The sequence below is a fragment of the Pongo abelii genome, chromosome 15, assembly GCF_028885655.2.
Source record: "Pongo abelii isolate AG06213 chromosome 15, NHGRI_mPonAbe1-v2.0_pri, whole genome shotgun sequence".
In the NCBI taxonomy this organism is placed as follows: Eukaryota; Metazoa; Chordata; class Mammalia; order Primates; family Hominidae; genus Pongo; species Pongo abelii.
In genome coordinates, this window is record NC_072000.2 from 7,507,788 (window position 1) to 7,531,188 (window position 23,401).

Sequence of the window (23,401 nt, forward strand, 5' to 3'; positions counted from 1 at the left end):
GAAATATATTCACATAAAAACTAGAAAGAAGCATTATGAGAAACTTCTTTGTGATGTGTGCAGTTATCTCACAGAGTTGAACCTTTCTTTTTATTGAGCAGTTTTGCAACACTCTTTTTGTAAAACCTGCAAGGGGATTTTTAGAGCGCTTTGAGGCCTATGGTGGAAAAGGAAATATTTTCCCATAAAAACTACACAGAAGCATTCTGAGAAACTTCTTTTTGATGTCTGCATTCTACTAACAGAGTTGAAGATTTCTTTTGACAGAGCAGTTTTGAAACACTCTTTTTGTAGATTCTGCAAGTGGATATTTTGAGTGCTTTGCCACCTGTGGTGGAAAGGAATATATCTTTACATAAAAACTAGACAGAAGCATTCTGAGAAACTACTTTGTGATGTGTGCATTCATATCTCAGAGTTGAACCTTTCTTTTGATTGAGCAGCTTTGAGAAACTCTTTTTGTAGAATCTGCAAGTGGATATTTGGAGCGCTTTGTGACCTATAGTCAAAAAGGAGATATCTTCACACAGAAACTAGACAGAAGCATTCTAAGAAACTTCTTTGTGATGTGTGCATTCATCTCACAGAGTTGAACTTTCTTTTGATTGAACTGTTTGGAACCAGTCGTTTTGTAGAATCTGTGAAGGGGTATTTGTGAGCCCTTTGAGGCCTATGGGGTAATAGGAAATATCTTCACATAAAAACTAAACAGAAAATATCTGAGAAAGTTATTTCTGATGTGTGCTTTAATCTCACAGTGTTGAAACTTTCTTTTGATTGGGCACTTTGGAATCAGTCTTTTCATAGAATCTGCAAGTGGATATTTGGAGCACTTTGAGACCTATGGTGAAAAAGAAATATCTTCACATAAAAAATAGACAGAAGCATTCTGAGAAACTTCTTTTTGAAGTGTGCATTCATTTAACAGACTTGAACCTTTGTATTGATTGAGCAGTTTGGAAACAGTCGTTTTGTAGACTCTGTAGAGGGATATTTTTCAGACCACTGAAGCCTCTGGGGAAATAGGAAATATCTTCAGATAAGAACTAGACAGAAACATTCTGAGAAACTGCCTTCCGATGTGTGCATTCATCTCACAGAGTTGAACCTTTGTTTTGATTGAGCAGTTTGGAAACTCTCTTTCTGTACTATCTGCAAATGGATATTTGGAATGCTTTGAGGCATACATTGAAAAAGGAAATTTATTCAGATAAAAACTTGACAGAAGCATTCTGAGGAACTTCTTTTTTATGTGTGCATTCATTTTACAGTGTTGAACCTTTCTTTTGATTGAGTAGTTTTGAAACACTCTTCTTGTAGTATCTACAAGTGGATATTTGTAGTGTTTTGGACCTATAGAGGAAAGGATATATCTTCACCTAAAACCTAGACAGAAGCATTCTGAGAAACTTCTCTGTGATTTTTGCATTAATCTCACCGAGTTCAACCTTTTTTTTGATTGAGCAGTTTGGAAACCCCCTTTTTATAGAATCTGCACGTGTATATTTGGAGCGCTTTGTAGCCTAAAGTGGAAAAGAAATAACTTCACGTAAAAACTAGACAGAAGCATTCTGAGTAACTTCTTGTGACTTGTGTGTTCATCTCACAGAATTGAATCTTTCTTTTGATTGAGCAGTTTGGAAACATTCCTTTTGTAGAATTTGCAAGTGGATATTTGGAGGGCTTTGGATATTTCCCTACAGTGGAAAGGGAAATATCTTCACATTAAAACTAGACAGAAGCATTCTGAGAAACTTCTTTGTGATGTGTGCATTCATATCACAGAGGTAAACCTTTCTTTTGATGGAGCAGTTTGGAAACAGTCGTTTTGTACAATCTGCAAAGGGACATTTGTGAACCTATTGAGGCCTCTGGGACAATAGGAAATATCTTCACATAAAAACTAGACAGAAACATTCTGAGAAACCTCCTTGTGTTGTGTGTGTTCATCTCACAGAGTTGAAACTTTCTTTTGATTGAGAAGTTTTGAAGCACTCTTTTTATAGAATCTGCAAGTGGATAGTTGGAGTGCTTTGCAGCTTATAGTTGAAAAGGAAATATCTTCACGTAAAAACTAGACAGAAGCATTCAGATAAACTTCTTTGTGATGTGTGCATTCATCTCACAGAGCTGAAACTTTCTTTATTTTGAAAAGTTTCAAATAAGTCGTTTTCTAGAATCTGCAAAGGGATATTTTGGAGCCCTTTGTGGCCTCTAGGGAAACAGAAAATAATTTCACATAAAAAATAGACAGAAACTTTCTGAGAAATTTCTTTGTGATGTGTGCCTTCTTCTTACAGAGCTGAAACTTACTTTTGATTGAGCAGTTTGGAAACAGTTTTTTGCAGAATTGGCAAATGGATATTTGGAGTGCTTTGCGGCCTCTGGTGGAAAAGGAAATATCTTTACATAAAAACTAGAGAGAAGCATTCTGAGAAACCTCTTTGAGATGTGTGCATTCAACTCACAGAGTTGAACCTACCTTTTGATTGAGCAGTTGGAAACTTTCTTTTTGTAGCAACTACAAATGTATATTTGGAACGCTTAGAGGACTATATTTGAAAAGGAAATATCTTCACATAAAAACTAGACAGAAGCATTCTGAGAAACTTCTTAGTGATGTGTGCATTAATCTGGGGGAGTTGAAAGACTCTTTTGATTGAGGAGTTTGGAAACAATCTTTTTGTAGTGTCTGCATGTGGATATTTGGAGTGCTTTGTGGCCAATGGTGGAAAAGGAAATATCTTCACACAAAAACTAGACTGAAGCATTCTGAGAAACTTCTGTGTGATGTGTGCATTCATCCCACAGAATTGGACCTTTCTTTTCATTGAACAGTTTCGAAACACTCTTTCTGTAGAATCTTCAAGTGGATATTTGGAGAGCTTGGCAGCCTCTTCTGGGAAAGGAAATATCTTCACATAAAAATTAGACAGAAACATTTTGAGAAACTTCTTTTTGATGGGTGCGTTCATCTAGCCAAGTTGAACGTTTCTTTTGATTCAGCAATTTTCAAACACTCTTTTTGTAGAATCTGCAATTGGATTTTGCAGTGCTTTGAGGCCTACGTTCAAAAGGACATATCTTCACATAAAAACTAGACAGAAGCATTCTGAGAAACTTCATTGTGATGGATACATTTTTCTCACAGACTTGAAGCATTCTTTTGATTGAGTAGTTTTGAAACACTCTTTTTGTAGAATCTGCAGGTGGACATTTGGAGCGCTTTGAGGCCTATGGTAGAAAAGGAAGTACCTTAACATAAAAATTAGACAGAAGCATTCTGAAAAACTTCTTTGTGATGTTTGCATTCATCTCACAGAGTTGAACCTTTCTTCTGATTAAGCAGTTTTGAAACATTCTTTTTGTAGAATCTGCAAGTGTATATTTGGAGCGATTGGTGGCCTACGATGGAAAAGGAAATATCTTCACATAAAAACTAGACAGAAGCATTCTGAGAAACTTCTTTCTGATGCGTTAATTCAACTCACAGAGTTGAACAACTGTTTTGTTTGAGCAGTTTGGAAATAGTCATTTTGTAGTTTCTGCAAATTGATATTTGGAGGGCTTTAAAGCCTGTGGTGGAAAAGGAAATATCTTCATGTAAAAATTGGACAAAAGCATTCTGAGAAACTTCTTTGTGATGTCTGCATTTCCCTCACAAATTTGAACATTTCCTTTGATTTGGCAGTTTTGAAACACTCTTTTTGTGGTATCTGAAATTGGATATTTTGAGCGCTTTGCAGATTCCAGTGGAAAAGGAAATATCTCCACATAAAAACTCGACAGAAGCATTCTGAGAAACTGCTTTGTGATGTGTGCACTCATCTCACCAAGTTCAAACTTTCTTTTTATTGACCAGTTTTGAAATACTCTTTGGTTGAATCTGTAAGTAGATATTTGTTGTTATTAGAGGCCTTTTTTGAAAAAGGAAATATCTTCATATAAAAACTAGACAGAAGCATTCTGAGAAACTTCTTAGTGATGTGTGTATTCATCTCACAGAGTTAAACCACACTTTTGACTGAGCAGTTTGGAAACAGACTTTTTGTAGTATCTGCATGTGGATTTTTAGAGCACTTTGATGCCTATGGCGGAAAAGGAAATACCTCAACATAGAAATTAGAAAGAAGGATTCTGAGAAACTTCTTTCTGTTGTTTGCATTCATCTCACAGAGTTGAACCTTTCCTTTGATTGAACATTTTTGAAACACTCTTTTTGTAGAATCTGCAAGTGGATATATGGAGTGCTGTGAGGCTTATGGTGGAAAAGGACATATCTTCACATAAGAACTGTAAAGCAGGTTTCCTAAAACCAGCCTTGTGACGTGTGCATTCATCTCACAGAGATAAGGGTTTATTTTCTCTGTTCAGTCTGGAAAATCTGTTCTTGTACAATCGGAAAAGGGGTATTTTTGAGCACTTTGAGGCCTACGTTGACAAAGGAAATATCTTCACATACAAAGTAAAAAGAAAGTTTCTCAGATACTTCTTTGAGATATGTGCATTCATCTCACAGAGTTGAACCTCTCTTTTGATTGAGCAGTTTGGAAATGGTATTTTTACAGAATCTGCAAATGGATATTTTTGAGCACTTTGAGGCCTATGCAGAAAAAGAAGCATCTTCAAAGAAAACTATAAAGAAGGTTTCTGAGAAACTGTTTTGTGATGTCTTCATTCATCTCACAGAGGTAAATGATTCTTTTCTTTGATCAGTTGGGAAACTCTGTTTTTTTAGAATCTGCTAAGGGATATTCGTGAGTGCATAGAGCCTTATGGTGAAAAAGGAGTTTTCTTCACATAAAAACTAGACAGAAGCCTACTGAGAAACTTCTTAGTGATGTGTGCATTCATCTCACAGAATTGAAACTTTCTTTTGATTGAGCAGTTTGGAAACATCATTTTGTGGAATCTGTAAAGGGATATTTCTGAGCACTTTGAGGCCTATGGTGAAAGACAAAATATGTCCACATAAAAACTAGACTAAAGAATTCTGAGAAACTGCCTTGTGATGTATGCATTCATCTCACATATTTCAACAATTCTTTTGATTGAGCAGTTGGGAAACCGTCTGTTTGTAGAATCTGCAAAGGTATATTTGTCAGCACTTTGAGGTCTATGGTTAAAAGGAAATATCTTCACATAAAAACTATAAAGAAGGTTTGTGAACAACCTCTTTGTGATGTGTGCATTCATCTCACAGAGTTGAACCATTCCTTTGACTCAGCAGTTTGGAAACAGTCTTTTTTTAGGATCTGCAAGGGATACTTTTGAGCACTTTGAGGCCCGTGGTGAAAAAGGAAACACATTCACATAAAAACAAGATAGAAGCTTTCTGAGAAACATCTTTTTGATATGTGTATTCATCCCAGAGAGGTGAACCTTTCTTTTGATGAGCAGTTTGGAAACAGTATTTTGTAGAATTTCCAAATGTTTATTAGTTAGCACTTTGTGTCCTATGTTGAAAAAGGAATTATCTTTACATAAATACTAGACAGATTATTTCAGAGAAACTGCTTTGTGATGTGTGATTTCATCCCACAGAGTTAACCATTTCTCTTCATTAAGCAGATTGGAAATTCTGTTCTTGTAAAATCTGCAAAGGGATATTTGTCAGTGCTTTGAGGCCTATGGTGAAAAAGGAATTATCTTCATGTAAAAACTGGACAGAAGCTTTCTGTGAAACATCTTGGAGATGCGAGAATTCATCTCACAGAATTGAAACATCCTTTTGATTGAGCAGTTTGTAAACAGTATTTTGGTAGAATCTGCAAAGGGATATTTGTGATGCTTTGATGCCTATGGTGAAAAAGAAAATATTTTCACATGAAAACTAGAGAGAAGTTTTCTGAGAAACCTCCTTGTGATGTGTGCATTCATCTCACAGATTTGAACCTTTCATTGGATTGAGCAATTTGGATACAGTATTTTTGCAGAATCTGTAAAGGCATATTTTTGAGAGCTTTGAGGCTTATGATGAAATAGGAAATATCTTCACATAAAAACTAGACGGAAGCTTCCCAAGAAACTTCTTTGTGATGTGTGCATTCATCTCATAGAGCTCAACCGTTCTTTTGATTGAACAGTTTGAAAACAGTCTTTTTGTAGAATCTACAAAGGGATATTTATGAGTGCTTTGAGGCCTATGGTGAAAAAGGAAATATATTCACATAAAAAGTATAAACAAGATTTCTCAGAAACAGCTTTGTGATGTAAGCATTCATCTCACAGAGGTGAAATTTTCTTTTCTCTGGTCAGTCTGGAAACTGTTCTTGTAGAGTCGGCAAAGGGATATTTATGAGTCCTTTGAGGCCTATGGTGAAAAAAGAAATATCTTCACATAAAAATTAGAGAGAGGCTTTCTGAGAAACCTCCTTGTGACGTGTGCATTCATCTCACAGATTTGAAACTTTCATTGGATTGAGCAATTTGGATACAGTATTTTTGTAGAATCTGTAAAGTCATATTTTTGAGAGCTTTGAGGCTTATGATGAAATAGGAAATATCTTCACATAAAAACTAGACAGAAGCTTCCCAAGAAACTACTTTGTGATGTGTGCATTCATCTCATAGAGCTCAACCATTCTTTTGATTGAACAGTTTGAAAACAGTCTTTTTGTAGAATCTCCAAAGGGATATTTATGAGTGCTTTGAGGCCTATGGTGAAAAAGGAAACATATTCACATAAAAAGTATAAACAAGGTTACTCAGAAACAGCTTTGTGATGTAAGCATTCATCTCACAGAGGTAAACTTTTCTTTTCTCTGGTCAGTCTGGAAACTGTTCTTGTAGAGTCTGCAAAGGGATATTTATGAGTCTTTTGAGGCCTACAGTGAAAAAAGAAATATCTTCACATAAAAATTAGAGAGAGGCTTTCTGAGAAACGTCTTTGTGATGTGGGAATTCATTTCACAAAGATGAAACTTACTTTTGATTGAGCAGTATGGAAACTATCTGTTTGTGAAATATGCAAAGGGATATTTATGAGCATTTTGAGGCCAATGGTAAAAAAGGAAATGTATTCATATAAAAGGTATAAAGAAGGTTTCTCAGAAACAGCTTTGTGATGTGTGCATTGATCTCACAGAGGTAAATGTTTATTTTCTCTGATTAGTTTGGAAACTCTGTTCTTGTAGAATCTGCAAAGGGATATTTGTGAGTGCTTTGAGGCCTATGGTGAAAAAGAAAATATCTTCACATAAAAACTAGACAAAAGCTTTCTTAGTGGCTTCTTTGTGATGTGTGCAATAATCTCACAGAGTTCAACCATTATGTTGATTGAGGAGTCTGGAAACTGCCTTTTTGTAGAATCTGCAAGGGATATTTTTCAGGACTTTGAGTGCTATGGTGAAAAAGGAAATATCTTCACATAAACAATGGACAGAAGATTTCTGAGAAACCTCTTTGTGATGTGTGCATCCATCTCACAGAGTTCAAACATTTATTTGGTTGAGCAGTTGGGAAGAAGTCTTTTTGCAGAATCTGCAAAGGGATATTGCTGAGCACTTTGAGGCTTATGGTGAAAAAGGAAATACCTTCACATTAAAACTATAAAGAAGATTTCTGATAAAATTCTTTGTGATGTATGCATTCATCTCATGGAGTTGAACTATTTTTTGATTGAGCAGTTTGGAAACAATCTTTATGTAGAATCTGCAAAGGGATAATTTGAGTGCTTTGAGTCCTAGGGAGAAAAAAAATATCATCACATAAAAAGTATAAAGACGGTTTCTAAGAAAGAGTTTTGTGATGTGTTCATTCATCTCACAGATGAAAACATTTGTTTTCTTTGATCAGTCTGGAAATTCTGTTCTTGTAAAATCTGCTAAGGGATATTTGTGAGCAGATGGAGGCCTATGGTGAAAAAGGAAATGTCTTCATATAAAAATTAGAAAGAAGCCTCCTGCAAAACTTCTTAGTGATGTGTGCATTCATCTCACAGATTTGAAACTTTCTTTTCTTTGAGACGTTTGGAAACAGTCTTTTTGTAGAACCTGCAAAAGGCTATTTGGAGCACTTTGAGGCCTATGGTGAAAAAGGAAATATATTCACATAAAAACTAGACTGAAGGTTTCTGAGAAACTTCTTTGAGGTGTGTGCATTCATCTCAAAAAGTTCAATAATTATTTTTATTGAGCAGTTTGGAAACAGTCTTTTTGCAGAATCTGCAAAGAGATATTTGTGAGGGCATTGAGGCCTATGGCTAAAAAGGAAATACTCACATAAAAACTTAATAGAAGCTTTCTGAGAAACTTATTTTTGACAAGTGCATTCATCTCACAGAGTTGAAACTGTCTTTTGATGAGCAGTGTGGAAACAGACTTTTTGTAGAATCTGCAAAGGAACAATTTTGAGCACTTTGCATCCAGTGGTGAAAAAGGAAATACCTTCACATGAAAACTAGACAGAATGTTTCTGAGAAACTGCTTTGTGATATGTGCACTCATCTCCCAGATGTTTCTGTTTCTTTTCATTGAGAAGATTTGAAACTCTTTTCTTGTAAAATCTCCAAAGGGATATTTATGAGCCCTTTGAAGCATATGGTGAAAAAGGAAATATCTTCACATAAAAACTACACAGAAGCTTTCTGAGAAACATTCTGGTGATGTGAGCATTCATCTCACAGAGTTGAAACATTCTTTTGATTGAGCAGTGTGTGAAGAGTCTTTTTGTAGAATCTGCAAAGGGATATTTGTGAACCTTTTGAGGCCTATGGTGAAAAAGGAAATATCTTCACATAAAAACTAGAGAGAAGCTTTCTGAGAAACCTCTTTGTGGTGTGCATACATCTCACAGAGTTGAACCTTTCTTTTGATTGAGCAATTTGGTAAAAGTATTTTTGTAGAATCTGTAAAGGGATATTTGTGAGTACTTTGAGGCCAATGGTGAAAAAGCAAGTATCTTCACTTAAAATCTAGACAGAAGCATTCTGAGAAACTTCCTTGTGATGTGTGCATTCATCACAAAGAGTTAAACCTTTGTTTTGGTTGAGCAGTTTGGAAACAGTCTTTTTGTAGAATCTGCAAATGGATATTTGGAGTGCTTTGAGGCCTATGGTGAAAAAGGAAATATATTCACATAAAAACTAGACTGAAGGTTTCTGAGAAACTTCTTTGAGATGTGTGCATTCATCTCACAGTGTTCAATAATTCTTTTTATTGAGCAGTTTGGAAACAGTCTTTTTGTAGAATCTGCAAAGGGACATTTTTGAGGGCTTTGAGGTGAGGCCTATGGTGAAAAAGGAAATATCTTCACAGAAAAACTATAAAGAAAGTTTCTGAGAAACTTCTTCATGATGTGTGCATTCATCTCACAGAGTTGAAACATTCTTCAGATTGAGCAGTTTGAAAACAGTCTTTTTGTACAAACTGCAAAGGGATATTTAGGAGTGCATTGAGGCCTATGGTGAAAAAAGAATTATCTTCACATAAAAACTAGAAAGAAGCATTCTGAGAAGCTGCTTTAAGATATGTGTATTCATCTCACAGAGGTAAACATTTCTTTTCATTGAGCAGTTTGTAAACTCTGTTATTCTAGAATCTACAAAGGGATATTTTTGAGTGCTTTGAGGCCCACATTGAAAAAGGGACTATCTTCACATAAAAACTAGTGAGAAGCTTGCTGAGAAACTACTTTCTGATGTGTGCATTCATCTAACAGAGTTGAAACTTTCTTTTGATTGAGCAGTTTGGAAAGTCTTTTTGTAGATTCTGCAAAGGTATATTTGGGAACGCATTGAGGACTATGTTCAAAAAGGGAATATCTTCACATAAAAACGAGAAGGAGGTTTTCTGAGAAACTTCTTTGTGATGTGCACATTCGTCTCACAGTGTTGAACCACTCTGTTTATTGAGCAGTTTGGAAACATTCTTTTCATGGAATTTGCAAAGGGATATCTGGGAACACGTTGAGGCATATGGTGAAAAAGGAAATATCTTCACATAAATAGTATAAATAAATTTTCTGAGTAACTCCTTTCTGACATGTGCATTCATCACACAGAAATAAAAGTTTACTCCCATTGAGCAGTTAGTTTTTATGTGAAGATGTTTCCCTTTTCACCATAGACCTCAAACTGCCTATATATATATCCCTTTGCAGATTCTACAAAAAGACTGTTTCCAAACGGCTCAAAGAAAGTTTCCACTCTGCGAGATGAATGCACACATCACAGAGAAGTTTCTCAGAAAGTTTCTGTCTACTTTTTATTTGTTGATACTCCCTTTTTCACCATAGGCCTCAAACCACTCATAAATAACCCTTTGCAGATTCTACAAAAAGACGGTTTCCAAACTATTCAATCAAAAGAAAGGTTCAACTCTGTGAGGTGAATGCACACATCACAAAGAAGTTTCTCAGAAAGCTTCTGTCTAGTTTTTATTTGACGATGTTTCCTTTTTCAATATAGGCCTCAAAGTGCTCACAAGTGTCCCTTTACAGAATTTACAAAAAGACCATTCCCAAACTGCTCAACCAAAACAAAGCTTCAACTCTTTGAGATGAATGCACACATCACAAAGAAGTTTCTCAGAAAGCTTCTGTCCAGTTTTTATTTGAAGGTATTTCCTTTTTCACCATAAGTCTCAAAGCATTTAAATTATCACTTTGCAGATTCTACAAAAACATTTTCCAACCTGCACTATCTAAAGAAAGGTTCAAAGCTGTGAGAAGAAAGTACACATCAAAAAGAAGTTTCATAGAATGCTTCTGTCTAGTTTTTATGTGTAGACATTTCTTTTTTCACCATAGGCCAAAAAGGGATCCCAAATATCTCTTTGTACATTCTACAAAAGGACTGTTTCAAAACTGCTCAATCCAAAGACAGTTTCAACTCTTCAGAATGAATGCACACATCACAACGAAGTATCTCAGAAAGCTTCTGTCTAGTTTTTGTGTGAAGATATTTCTTTTTTCACCATAGGCTTCAAAGAGCTCACAAATATCACAAAGCATGTTCTACAAAAAGGCTCTATCCGAACTGGTCAATGAAAAGAACACTTCAAATCTATGAAATGAATGAGCACATGACAAAGAATTTTCTCAGAAAGCTTCTGTCTAGTTTTTATGTGAAGATATTTCCATTTTCACCATAGACCTGAAATCACCTACATACGTCCCTTTGCAGATTCTACAAAAAAATTGTTTCCAAACTGCTCAATCAAAGAAAGCTTTCTACTCTGTGAGATGAATGCACATATCACAGAGAAGTTTCTCAGAAAGTTTCTATCTAGTTCTTGTTTGTCGATACTCCTTTTTTCACCGTAGGCCTCAAACTGATCATAAATAACTCTTTGTAGATTCTACAAAAGGACTGTTTCCAAACTGCTCAATCAAAAGAAAGGTTCAACTCTGTGTGGTGAATGCACACATCACAAAGAATTTTCTCAGAAGGCTTCTGTCTAGATTTTATTTGTGGATATTTCCTTTTTCACAACAGGCCTCAAAAAGCTCACAAATATCCCTTTGCATATTCTACAAAAAGACTGCTTCCAAACTACTCAGTGAAAGAAAATTCAACTGTGTGAGATGAATGCACACATCACAAAGTGGTTTCTCAGAATACTTCTGTCTAGTTTTTATATGAAGATATTTCCTTTTTCACCACATGCCTCAAACCACTCAAAAACATCCCTTTGCAGATTCTCCAAAAAGACTGTTTCCAAACTGCTCAATCAAAAGAAAGATTCAACTCTTTGAGATGCATACACCCATCAGAAAGAAGTTTCCCAGAAAACATGAGTCTAGTTTTTATGTGAAGACATTTCCTTTTTCACCATAAGCCTCAAAGCCTTCACAAACATCACTTTGCAGGTTCTATGAAAAGACTGTTTCCAAACTGCTCAGTGAAAAGAAAGTTTCAACCCTGTGAGACAAATGCACGCATCACAAAGAAGTTTTTCAGAAAGTTGCTGTCTACGTTTCATTTTTCGATATTTCCGTTTTCACCATAGGACTCAAACCAGTGAAACACATCACTTTGCAGATTCTACAAAAAGACGGTTTCCAAATGCCCAATGAAAAGAAAGGTTCAACTCTCTGAGACGAATGCGCACATCATGAAGAAGTTTCTCAGAATGCTTCTCTGTAGGTTTTATGTGAAAATATTTCCTTTTTCACTGCAGACCTCAAACCACTCATAAATATCCCTCTGCACATTCTACAAAAAGTCTGTTTCCAACCTGATAAGTCAAAAGAAAGTTTCAACTCTGTGAGATGAATGCATACATCACAAGGAAGTTTCTCAGACAGCTTCTGTCTACTTTTTATGTGAAGGTATTTCCTTTTTCACCATATGCCTCAAAACGCCTTCAAATATCCCTTTACAGATTATACAAAAAGACTCTTCCCAAACTGCTCAATCAAAACAAAGGTTAAACTCTGTGAGATGAATGCACACATCTCAGAGAAATTTCTTTGAAAGCTTCTGTGTAGTTTTTATGTAAAGATATTTCCTTTTACACGATAGGCCTCAAAGATCTCAAAAATGTCTCCTTACAGATTCTACAAAAATACTGTTTTTGAACTGGTGAATCAAAACAAATGTTCAACTCTGTGAGATGAATGCACACATCCTAAAGAAGTTTCTCAGAAACCTTTTTTGTAGGTTTAAGTGAAGATATTTCCTTTTCCACCATAAGCCTGAAAACATTCACAGATATCTCTTTGCAGATTGTACAAAAAGACTATTTAAAAACTTCTCAATCAAAACAAAAGGTCAACTATGTGAGATGAATGCACACATCACAAAGAAGTTTCTCAGAAAGCTTCTTTTTAGATTTTATTTGTAGATAATTCCTTTTTCACCATAGGTTTCAAATTGCTCACAAATATTCCTTGCAGTTTCTAAAAAAGTCTTTTTCCAAACTACTCCATCAAAAGAGAGGTTCAACTCTGTGAGATGAACACACACATCACAAAGAAGTTTCTCAGAAAGCTTCTGTCTAGTTTTCATGTGAAGATAATTCCTTTTTCAACATAGGCCTCAATGGGCTCACAAATATCCCTATGCAGATTCTACAAAAGACTATTTCCAAACTACTCAATCAAAAGGAAGATTCAACTCTGTGAGATGAATGCACACATCACAAAGAAGTTTCTCAGAGACCTTCTGTCTAGATATTATTTGTGGCTATTTCCTTTTTCACCATAGGCCTCAAAGGGCTCACAGATATCCCTTTGCAGATTCTATAGAAACACTGTTTCCAACCTGCTCAATCTAAAGAGGGGTTCAACACTGTGAGCCGAATGCACACATCCCAAAGAAGTTTCTCAGAATGCTTCTGTCTAGTTTTTATGTGAAGATATTTCCTTTTTCACCATAGGCCTCAAATCGCTCACAAATGTCCCTATGCAGATTCTACATAAAGACTGTTTGCAAACTGCTCAATGAAAAGAAAGGTTCAACTCAGTGAGACGAAAGCACACAACATGACGAAGTTTCACAGAATGCTTCTGTCTAGTTTTTGTATGAAGATATTTCCTTTTTCACCATAGGCCTCAAAGGGTTCAGAAATATCACTATGCAGATTCTACAAAAAGAATGCTTCCAAACGGATCAATCAAAAGGAAGCTTCAACTCTGTGAGATGAAAGAACACATCACAAAGAAGTTTCTCAGAAAATTTCTGTCTAGTTTTTTTGTGAGGATATTTCTTTTTTCACGATAAACCTCAAATTGTTCACAAATACCACTTTGCAGATTATACAAAAAGCTCCCAAACTGCTCAATCAAAACAAAGGTTCAACCCTGTGAGATGAATGCACACAGCACAAAGAAGTTTCACAGAAAGCTTCTTTCTAGCTTTTATTTGTGGATATTTCCTTTTTCACCTTAGGCCTCAAACTGCTCACAAATATATTTTTGCAGATTCTCCACAGAGACGTTTCCAAACAGCTCAATCAAAAGACAGGTTCAACTCTGTGAGATGAAAGCACACATCACAAAGAAGTTTCTCAGAATGCTTCTCTATAGTTTTTTTGTGAATACATTACCTTTTTCACCATATGCCCCAACATTTTCACAAATATACCTATGCAGATTCTATAAAAAGACTGCTCCCAAAATTCTGAATCAAAAGGAAGCTTCAAATGCATGAGATGAATGCATACACACCAAAGAAGTTTCTCAGAAAGATTCTGTTTAGTTTTCATGTGCATGTATTTCCTTTTTCACCATATGCCTCAAAGCGCCCAGAAATATCACTTTGCAGATTCTACCAAAAGACTGTTTCCAAAATGCTCAATGAAAAGAAACGTTCAAACCCATGAGATGAATGCACCCATCACAAAGAAGTTTCACAGAAAGATTCTGTCCAGATTTTATTAGTGGATATTTCCTTTTTCACAATTAGCCTGAAAGGCTCACAAAAATCCTTTGGCAGAATCTACTAAAAGACTGTTTACAAACTGCTCAATCAAAAGAAAGTTTCAACTCTGTGTGATGAATGCACACATCACAAAGAAGATTCTCAGAAAGATCCTGTCTAGTTTTTATGTGAAGACATTTCATTTTTCACCATAGATGTCAAACCTCCTACATATATACCTCTGCAGATTATTCAAAAAGCCTGCTTCCAAACTGCTCAATCAGAAGAAAGGTTCCACTCTGTGAGATGAATGCACACATTATGAAGAAGTTTCTTAGAATACTTTTGTCTAGTTCTTATGTGAAGACATTTCCTTTTTCGCTGTAGGCAAAAATGGATTGCAAATATCCCTTTGCAGATCCTACAAAAAGATTGATTCAAAACTTCTCAATCAAAAGAAAGATTCAACTTTGTGAGACAAATGTACACATCTCAAAGAAGTTTGTCAGAAAACTTCTGTCAACTTTTCTGTGAATATATTTCTTTTCTCACCATGGGCCTCAAACTGCCCACAAATATACTTTTGCAGATACTTCAAAAAGACTGTTTACAAACTGCTCAATCAAAAGAAAGGTGAAGCTCTGTTTGATGAATGCATATATCACCAAGAAGTTTATCAGAAATCTTCTGTCTATTTTTTATTTGAAGATATTTCCTTTTTCACTGTAAGCATCAAAGTGTTCACAAATATCACCTTGCAGATTCTACAAATAGACTGTTTCCAAATTGCTCAATCAAAAGAAAGGTTCAACTCTGTGAATTGAATGCACACATCACAAAGAAGTTTCTCAGAAATCTTCTCTCTAGTTTTTATATGAAGATATTTCCTTTTCCACCATAGGCCCCAAAGCGCTCCAAATATCCACTTGCAGATTCTACAAAAAGATTGTTTCCAAACTGTTCTATCAAAAGAAGGTTCAACTCAGTGAGAAGAATGAACACATCACAAAAAAGTTTCTCAGAAAGCTTCTATCTAGTTTTTATGTGAAGATATTTCCTTTTTCACCATAGACCTCAAAGCTCTCTCAAATGTCTCTTTGCAGATTCTACAAGAAGACGGTTTCCAAACTTCTCAATCAAAAGGCAAGTTCATATCTGTGAGGTAAATGCACACATCATAAAGAAGTTTCTCAGAAAGCTTCTGTCTAGTTGTTATGGGATGATATTTCCTTTTTCAACATAAGCTTCAAAGCCTTCCGAAATATCAGTTTTCAGATTCTACAAAAAGTGTGTTTCCAAACTGCTCAATGAATAGAAAGGTTCAACTCTGAGAGATGAATGCACACATCACAAAGAGGTTTCTCAGAAATCTTCTGTCTGGTTTTTATGTGAAGATATTTCCTTTGTCAACATAGGCCTCCTATCACTCACAAATATCCCTTTGCAGATTCTACAAAAAGACTGTTTCCAATCTGCTCAATCAAGAGAATGGTTCAACTCTGTGACACGAAGGCACACATCACAAAGAAGTTTCTCAGAAATATTCTGTCTAGTTTTTATGTGAATATATTTTCTTTCTCACCATATGCCTTAAGACACTCACAAATATCCCTTTGGAGATACTCCAAAAAGATGGTTTCCAAACTGCTCAATCAAAAGAAAAGTTCAACACTGTGAAATGAATGCACACATGACAAAGAAGTTTCTCAGAAAGTTTCTGTGTAGATTTTATTTGTAGATATTTCCTTTTTCACCATAAGCCTCAAACTGCTCACAAATATCCCTTTGCAGAATCTACAAAAAGACCGTTTCCAAACTGCTCAATCAACAGCAACGTTGAAATCTGTGAGATGAATGCACACATCACAAAAAAGCTTCTCAGAAAGTTTCTGTCTATTTTTTATGTGAAGATATTTCCTTTTTCAACATAAGCCTCAAATCGTTAACAAATATCATTTTGAAGATTCTACAAAAAGACTGTTTCCAAACTGCTCAATCAAAAGAAAGGTTCAACTCTGTGAGATGAATGCAGACATCACAAAGAAGTTTCTCAGGAAGATTCTTTCTAGTATGTATTTGTAGACATTTCCCTTCTCACCATAGGGCTCAAACCGCTCACAAATATCCATTTATTGATCTACAAAAGACTCTTTCCAAACAGCTCAATTAAAAGAAAGGTTCAACTCTTGAGATGAATGCACACATCAAATAGAGGTTTCTCAGAAAGCTTCTGTCTAGTTTTTATGTGAATGTATTTCCTTTTTCACCATTAGCCTCAAAGCTTTCACAAATGTCCCTTTGCAGATTTTACAAAAAGACTGTTTCCTAACTGCTCAATCTAAAGATCAGTTCCAAACTGTGAGATGCATGCTGACATCACAAAGAAGTTTCTCAGAAAGATTCTGTCTAGTTTTTACCTGAATATATTTACTTTCTCACCTTAGGCCTCAAACCGCTCACAAATATCCCTTTGCCGATTTTCCAAAAAAACACTTTACAAACTGCTCAATCAAAAGAAACTTTCATCACTGTGATATGAATGCTCACATCAAAGAAAAAAAGTGTCTCAGAAATCTTCTGTCTAGATTTTATTTGTGGATATTTCCTTTTTCACCATAAGCCATAAACTGCTTAAAAATATCCCCTTGCAGATTCTACAGAAAGACAATTTACAAACTGCTCAATCAAAAGAAAGTTTCAACTCTGTGAGATGAATGCTCACATCACAAAAAAGTGTCTCAGTAAGCTTCTGTCTAGATTTTATTTGTTGATATTCCCTTTTTCACTTTACGCCATAAATCACTTAAAAATATCCCTTTGAAGATTCTACAAAAAGACTGTTTCCAAACTGCTCAATGAAAATAATGGTTCAACTCTTTGAGTTGAATGCACACATCACAAAGTAGTGTCACAGAAAGATTCTGTCCAGATTTTATTAGTGGATATTTCCTTTTTCACCATAAGCCTGAAAGGGCTCTCAAATATCCTTTGGCAGAATCTTTAAAAAGACTGTTTACAAACTGCTCAATCAAAAGAAACATTCAGCTCTGTGTGATGAATGCACTCATCACAAACAAGGTTCTCAGAAAGATTCTGTCTAGTTTTTATGTGAAGATATTTTCTTGTTCACCATAGGCCTCAAAGTGCTCCAAATATCCAATTGCACATTCTACTAAAAGACTTTTTCCAAACTGCTCAATCAAAAGAAAGTTTCAACTCTGTGAGATGAAAGTGCACATCACAAAGAAGTTTCTCAGAAATATGTGTCTAGTTTTTATGTGAAGATAGTTCCTTTTTCACCATAGGCCTCAAAGGGCTCACAAACATCCCTTTGCAGATTATACAAAAAGACTTTTTCCAAACTCCTCAATCAAAAGAAATGTTTAAATCTGTAAGATGAATGCACACATCACAAAGGAGACTCTCAGAATGCTTCTGTCTCGTTTTTATGTGAAGATATTTCTTTTTCAGCATAGGCTTCAAACCACTCAGAAATATCCCTTTGCAGATCACACAAAGAGACTGTTTCCAAACTGCTTAATGAAAAGAAACTTCAATTCTGTGACGTGAATGAAAACATTACAAAGAAGTTTCTCAGAATGCCTTGGTCTAGTTTTTATGTGAAGATATTACCTTTTTCACCATAGGCCTCAAACTGCTCACAAATATCCCTTTGCAGATTCTACAAAAACACTGTTTGCAAACTGCTCAATGAAAAGAAACCTTCAACTGTGTGAGACGAAAGCACACATCCCTCGAAGTTTCTCAGAATATTTCTGTCTTGTTTTTATGTGACGATATTTCCTTTTTCTCCATGGGCCTCAAATCCTTCCAAATATCCATTTGCAGATTCCACAAAAAGATTGTTTCCAAACTGCTCAATCAAAAGAAAGGCTCAACTCTGTGATATGAAAGCACACATCACAAAAATTTCTTAGAAAGCTTCTGTCTAATTTTATGTGTAGATATTTCCTTTTTCAGAATAGGCCTCAAAGTGCTCAGAATTGCCCCTTGCAGATTCTACAAAAAGACTGTTTCAAAACTGCTCAATCAAAAGAAAGGTTAAACTCTGTGAGAGGAATTTTTTCACCACTTGCCTCAAAGTACTACAAATATCCATTTGCATATTCTATGAATAGACTGTTTCCAAACTGCTCAAAATCAAAACAAATGTTCAACTTCGTGATATGAATGCACACATCACAAAGAATTTTCTTAGAAATCTTTTGTCTAATTTTTATGGGAAGATATTTGTTTTTCACCATAGGCCTCAAAGTGCTGCAAATATCCACTTGCAGATTCTACAAAAATACTGCTTCTAAACTGCTAAATCAAAGGAAAGTTCAACTGTGTGAGATGAATGCACACATCACAAAGAAGTTTCTCAGAAAGCTTCTGTCTAGTTTTTATGTGAAGATATTTCCTGTTTCACCATAAACCTCAAAGGGCTCACAAATATCCCTTTCTGGATTCTACAAAAAACAGTTTCCCAACTGCTCAATCAAAAGAAAGTTTCAACTCTGTGAGAGGAAAGCACACATCCCAAAGAAGTTTCTCAGAAAACTTCTATCTAGTTTTTCTGTGAAGATATTTCCTATTTCAACATAAGCCTCAATGGGTTCAGAAATATCCCTATGCATATTCTAAAAAAAGACTGTTTCCAAACTGCTCAGTGAAAAGAAAGTTTTAACTCCATGAGATGAGCACACATCACAAAGAAGTTTATGAGAATTCTTCTGTCTAGTTTTTATGTGAAGATATTTCCTATTTCACCGTAGGCCTCAAAGTGCTCGCAAATATCCCTTTGCAGATTTTATAAAAAGACTTTTCCCAAGCTCCTCTGTCTAAAGAAAGTTTCAACACTGTGAGATAAATGAACACATCACAAATACGTTTCTCAGAATGCTTCTATCTAGGTTTCATGTGAAGATATTTCTTTTTCACTATAGGGCTCAAACCGCTCAGAAATATCCCTTTGCATATTGAACAAAAACACTATTTCCTAACTACTCAATGAAAAGAAAGTTTCAACTCTGTGAGGTGAATGCAAACATCACAAAAAAGTTTCTCAGAAAGCGTCTGTCTAGTTTTCATGTGAAGATATTTCCTTTTTCACCATAGGCCTCAAAGCCCACGAAATATCCATTTGAAGATTATACGAAAAGACTGTTTCCAAACTGCTTAATCCAAAGAATGGTTCAACTCTCTGAAATGAAAGAACACACCACAAAGGAGTTTCTCAGAAAGCCTCTGTCTAGTTTTTATATGAAGATATTTCCTGTTTCACCATAGGCCTCAAAGCGCTCTCAAATATCCCTTTACAATTCTGTGAAGAAAGTCATTGGTAGCTTGATGGGGATGGCGTTGAATCTGTAAATTACCTTGGACAGCATGGCCATTTTCATGATATTGATTCTTCCTACCCATAAGCAAGGAATGTTCTTACATTTCTTTATATCCTTTTTTATTTCATTGAGCAGTGGTTTGTATTTCTCCTTGAAGAGGTCCTTCATGTCCCTTGTAAGTTGGATTCCTAGGTATTTTATTCTCCTTGAAGCTATGCAGCCATAAAAAATGATGAGTTCATGTCTTTGTAGGGACATGGATGAAATTGGAAATCGTCTTTCTCAGTAAACTATCGCAAGAACAAAAAACCAAACACCGCATATTCTCACTCATAGGTGGGAATTGAACAATGAGAACACGTGGACACAGGAAGGGGAACATCACACTCTGGGGACTGTTGTGGGATGTGGGGAGGGATGAGGGATAGCATTAGAAGATATACCTAATGCTAAATGACAAGTTAATGGGTGCAACACCTCAGCATGGCACATGTATACATATGTAGCTAACCTGCACATTGTGCTCATGTACCCTAAAACTTAAATTATAATAATAACAAAATAAAAATAAATATAAAAATAAATAAAAAATAAGAAAAAAATATCCCTTTGCAGATTCTACAAACAGACTGTTTCCCAACTGCTCAATCAAAAGAAAAGTTCAACTCTGTGAGATGAATGCACACATCACAAAGTTGTTTCGCATAAAACTTCTGTCTACTTTTTATGTGAAGATATTTCCTATTCCACCGTAGGCCTCAAAGGGCTCACAAATATCCCTTTGCAGATTCCAAAAAAATACTGTTTCCAATTGCTCAATCAAAAGAAAGGTTAAGCTCTTTGGGATAAATGCACACATCACAAAAAACTTTCTCGGAATGCTTCTGTATAGTTTTTATGTGAAGATATTCCCTATTTCTCCATAGTCCTCAAAGGGCTCAAAACTATCCCTTTGCAGATTCCACAAAAATACCGTTTCCAAACCGCTCTATGAATAGTAAGGTTCAACTCCATCAAATGAATGGAAAAAATCACAAAGAAGTTTCTCAAAAAATTTCTGTCTAGTTTTCATATGAGGATACTTCCTATTTCACCATAGGCCTCAAAGGGCTCAAAAATATCCCTTTGCACATTCTACCAAAAGACTGCTTCCAAACTGATCAATCAAAAGAAAGCTTCTACTCTGTGAGAAGAAAGCACACGTCATAAGGAAGTTTCTCAGAATGCTTCTGTCTAGTTTTCTGTGAAGATATTTACTTTTTCACCATAGGATGCAAACTGCACACAAATATCCCTCTGCAGATAGTACAAAAAGACTGTTTCTGAATTGTGCATTCATAAGGTTCTACTCTGTGAGATTAATACACAAGTCAGAAATAAGTTTCTCAGACTGCTTCTGTCTATTTTTTATGTGAAGATATTTCTTTATCTCCATAGGCCTCAAAACGCTCAGATATATCCCACTGCAGATACTACAAAAAGACTGTTTCCAATCTGCTCAATAAAAAGAAAGCTTCTACTCTGTGAGAAGAAAGCACACATCATAAGGAAGTTTCTCAGAATGTTCTGTCTAGATTTTATGTGAAGATATTTCCTATTTCACCTTAGGCCTCAAAGGGCTGACAAATATCCCTTTGCAGATTCTACAGTAAGACGGTTTCTGAACTGATCAATGAAAAGAAAGGTTCAACTCTGTGCAAGGAATGGACACATCACAAAGAAGTTCCTCAAAGTTCATCTGTTTAGTTATTATGTGAAGACATTTCTTTTTCACCGTAGGCCTCAAACCACTCAGAAATATCCCATTGCAGATTGTACAAAAAGACAGTTTCCAAACTGCTCAGTCAAAACAAAGGTTCAACACTGAGATGAATGCACACATCACCAAGACGTTTCTCAGAACACTTCTGTTTAGTTTTTCTGTGAAGATATTTCCTTTTTCACCATAGACCTCAAAGCACTCCAAATATCCATTTGCAGATTCTGCAAAAAGAGTGTTTCCAAACTGCTCAATCAAAAGAAAGATTAAACTCTGTGAGATGAATGCAAACATCACAAAGCAGTTTCTCAGAATGCTTCTGTCTAATTTTTATGTGAAGATATTTCCTTTTTCATCATAGGCCTTAAACTGCTCACAAATATCCCTCTGCAGATTCTACAAAAAGACTGTTTCCAAACTGCTCAATCAAAAGAAGGTTTCAACTCTGCAAGATGAAAGCACTCATCAAAAAGAAGTTTCTCAGAAAGCTTCTGTCTAGTTTTTATGTGAAGATATTTCATATTTCAACATAGGCCTCAATGGGCTTAGAAATATGCCTTTGCAGATTGTCCAAAGAGACTCTTTCCAAACTGCTCAATCAAAGGAAACGTTCAACATGTGAAATGAAAGTGCACATCACAAACAAGTTTCTCAGATGGTTTCTTTCTAGTTTTAATGTGAAGATATTTCCTTTTTCACCATAAGCTTCAGTGGGCTCAAAAATATCTCTTTGCAGATCCTACAAAAGGACTCTTTCCAAACTGCTCTAACAAAGGAAAGTTTCAACTCTGTGAGGCGAAATCACACATCACAAATAAGTTTCTCAGAAAGCTTCTGTCTAGTTTTCATGGGAAGATATTTCCTATTTCACCTTAGGCCATAAAGGGATAACAAATATCCCTTTACAGAATCTACAAAAAGACACTTTCCAAACTGCTCCACCAAAAGAAAATTTCAACTGTATGAGATTAATGGATGCATCACAAAGCAGTTTCTCAGAAAGCTTCTGTCTAGTTTTTATGTGAAGATATTTCTTTTTCACCATAGGCCTCAAACGTCTAAGAAATATCCCTTTGCAGATTGGACATAAAGACTGTTTCCAAACTTCTCAATCAAAAGAAATTTTTAACTCTGTGTGATGAAAGTACACATCACAAAGAACTTTCTCAGAATGCTTCTATCTAGTTTTTATGTGAAGATGTTTACTTTTTCACCATAGGCCTTAAACTGCTCCCAAATATCCCTCTGCATATTATACAAAAAGACTGCTTCCAAACTGCTCAATGAAAAGAAAGTTCAACTCTGTGGGATAAAAGCACACATCACAAAGACGATCTTCAGAATGTTTCTCACTAAATTTTATGTGAAAATATTTAGATTTTCACCACAAGCCACAAAGCGCTCCAAATATCAATTTGCAGATTCTTCAAAAAGACTGTTTCCAAACGGATCAATCAAAAGAAAGTTTCAACTCTGTGAGATGAATGCAAACATCACAAAGAAGTTTCTCAGAATGCTTCTGTCTAGTTTTTCTGTGAAGATATTTCCTATTTCACCATGGTCCTCAATGGGCTCACATATATCCTTTCGCAGATTCTACAGAAAGACTGTTTCTGAACTTCTCAATGAAATGTTCAACTCTGGGAGATGAATGCACACATGAAAAAGAAGTTTCTCAGAATGCCTCTGTGTAGTTTTTATGCTAAGATATTTCTTTTTCACCACAGACCTCAAACCACTCAGAAATATCCCTTTGCAGATTGTACGAAAAGATGGTTTCCAAACTGCTCAATGAAAAGAAAGTTTCAACTCTGTGACATGAATATGCACATCACAAAGAAGTTTTTCAGAAAGCTTCTGTTTAGTTTTTAAGTGAAAATATTTCCTTTTTCACCATAGGCCTCAAAGCCCTCCAAATATCCTTTTGCAGAATCTACAAAAAGAGAGTTTCCAAACTGTTCAATGAAAAGAAAGATTCAAATCTGAGAGATG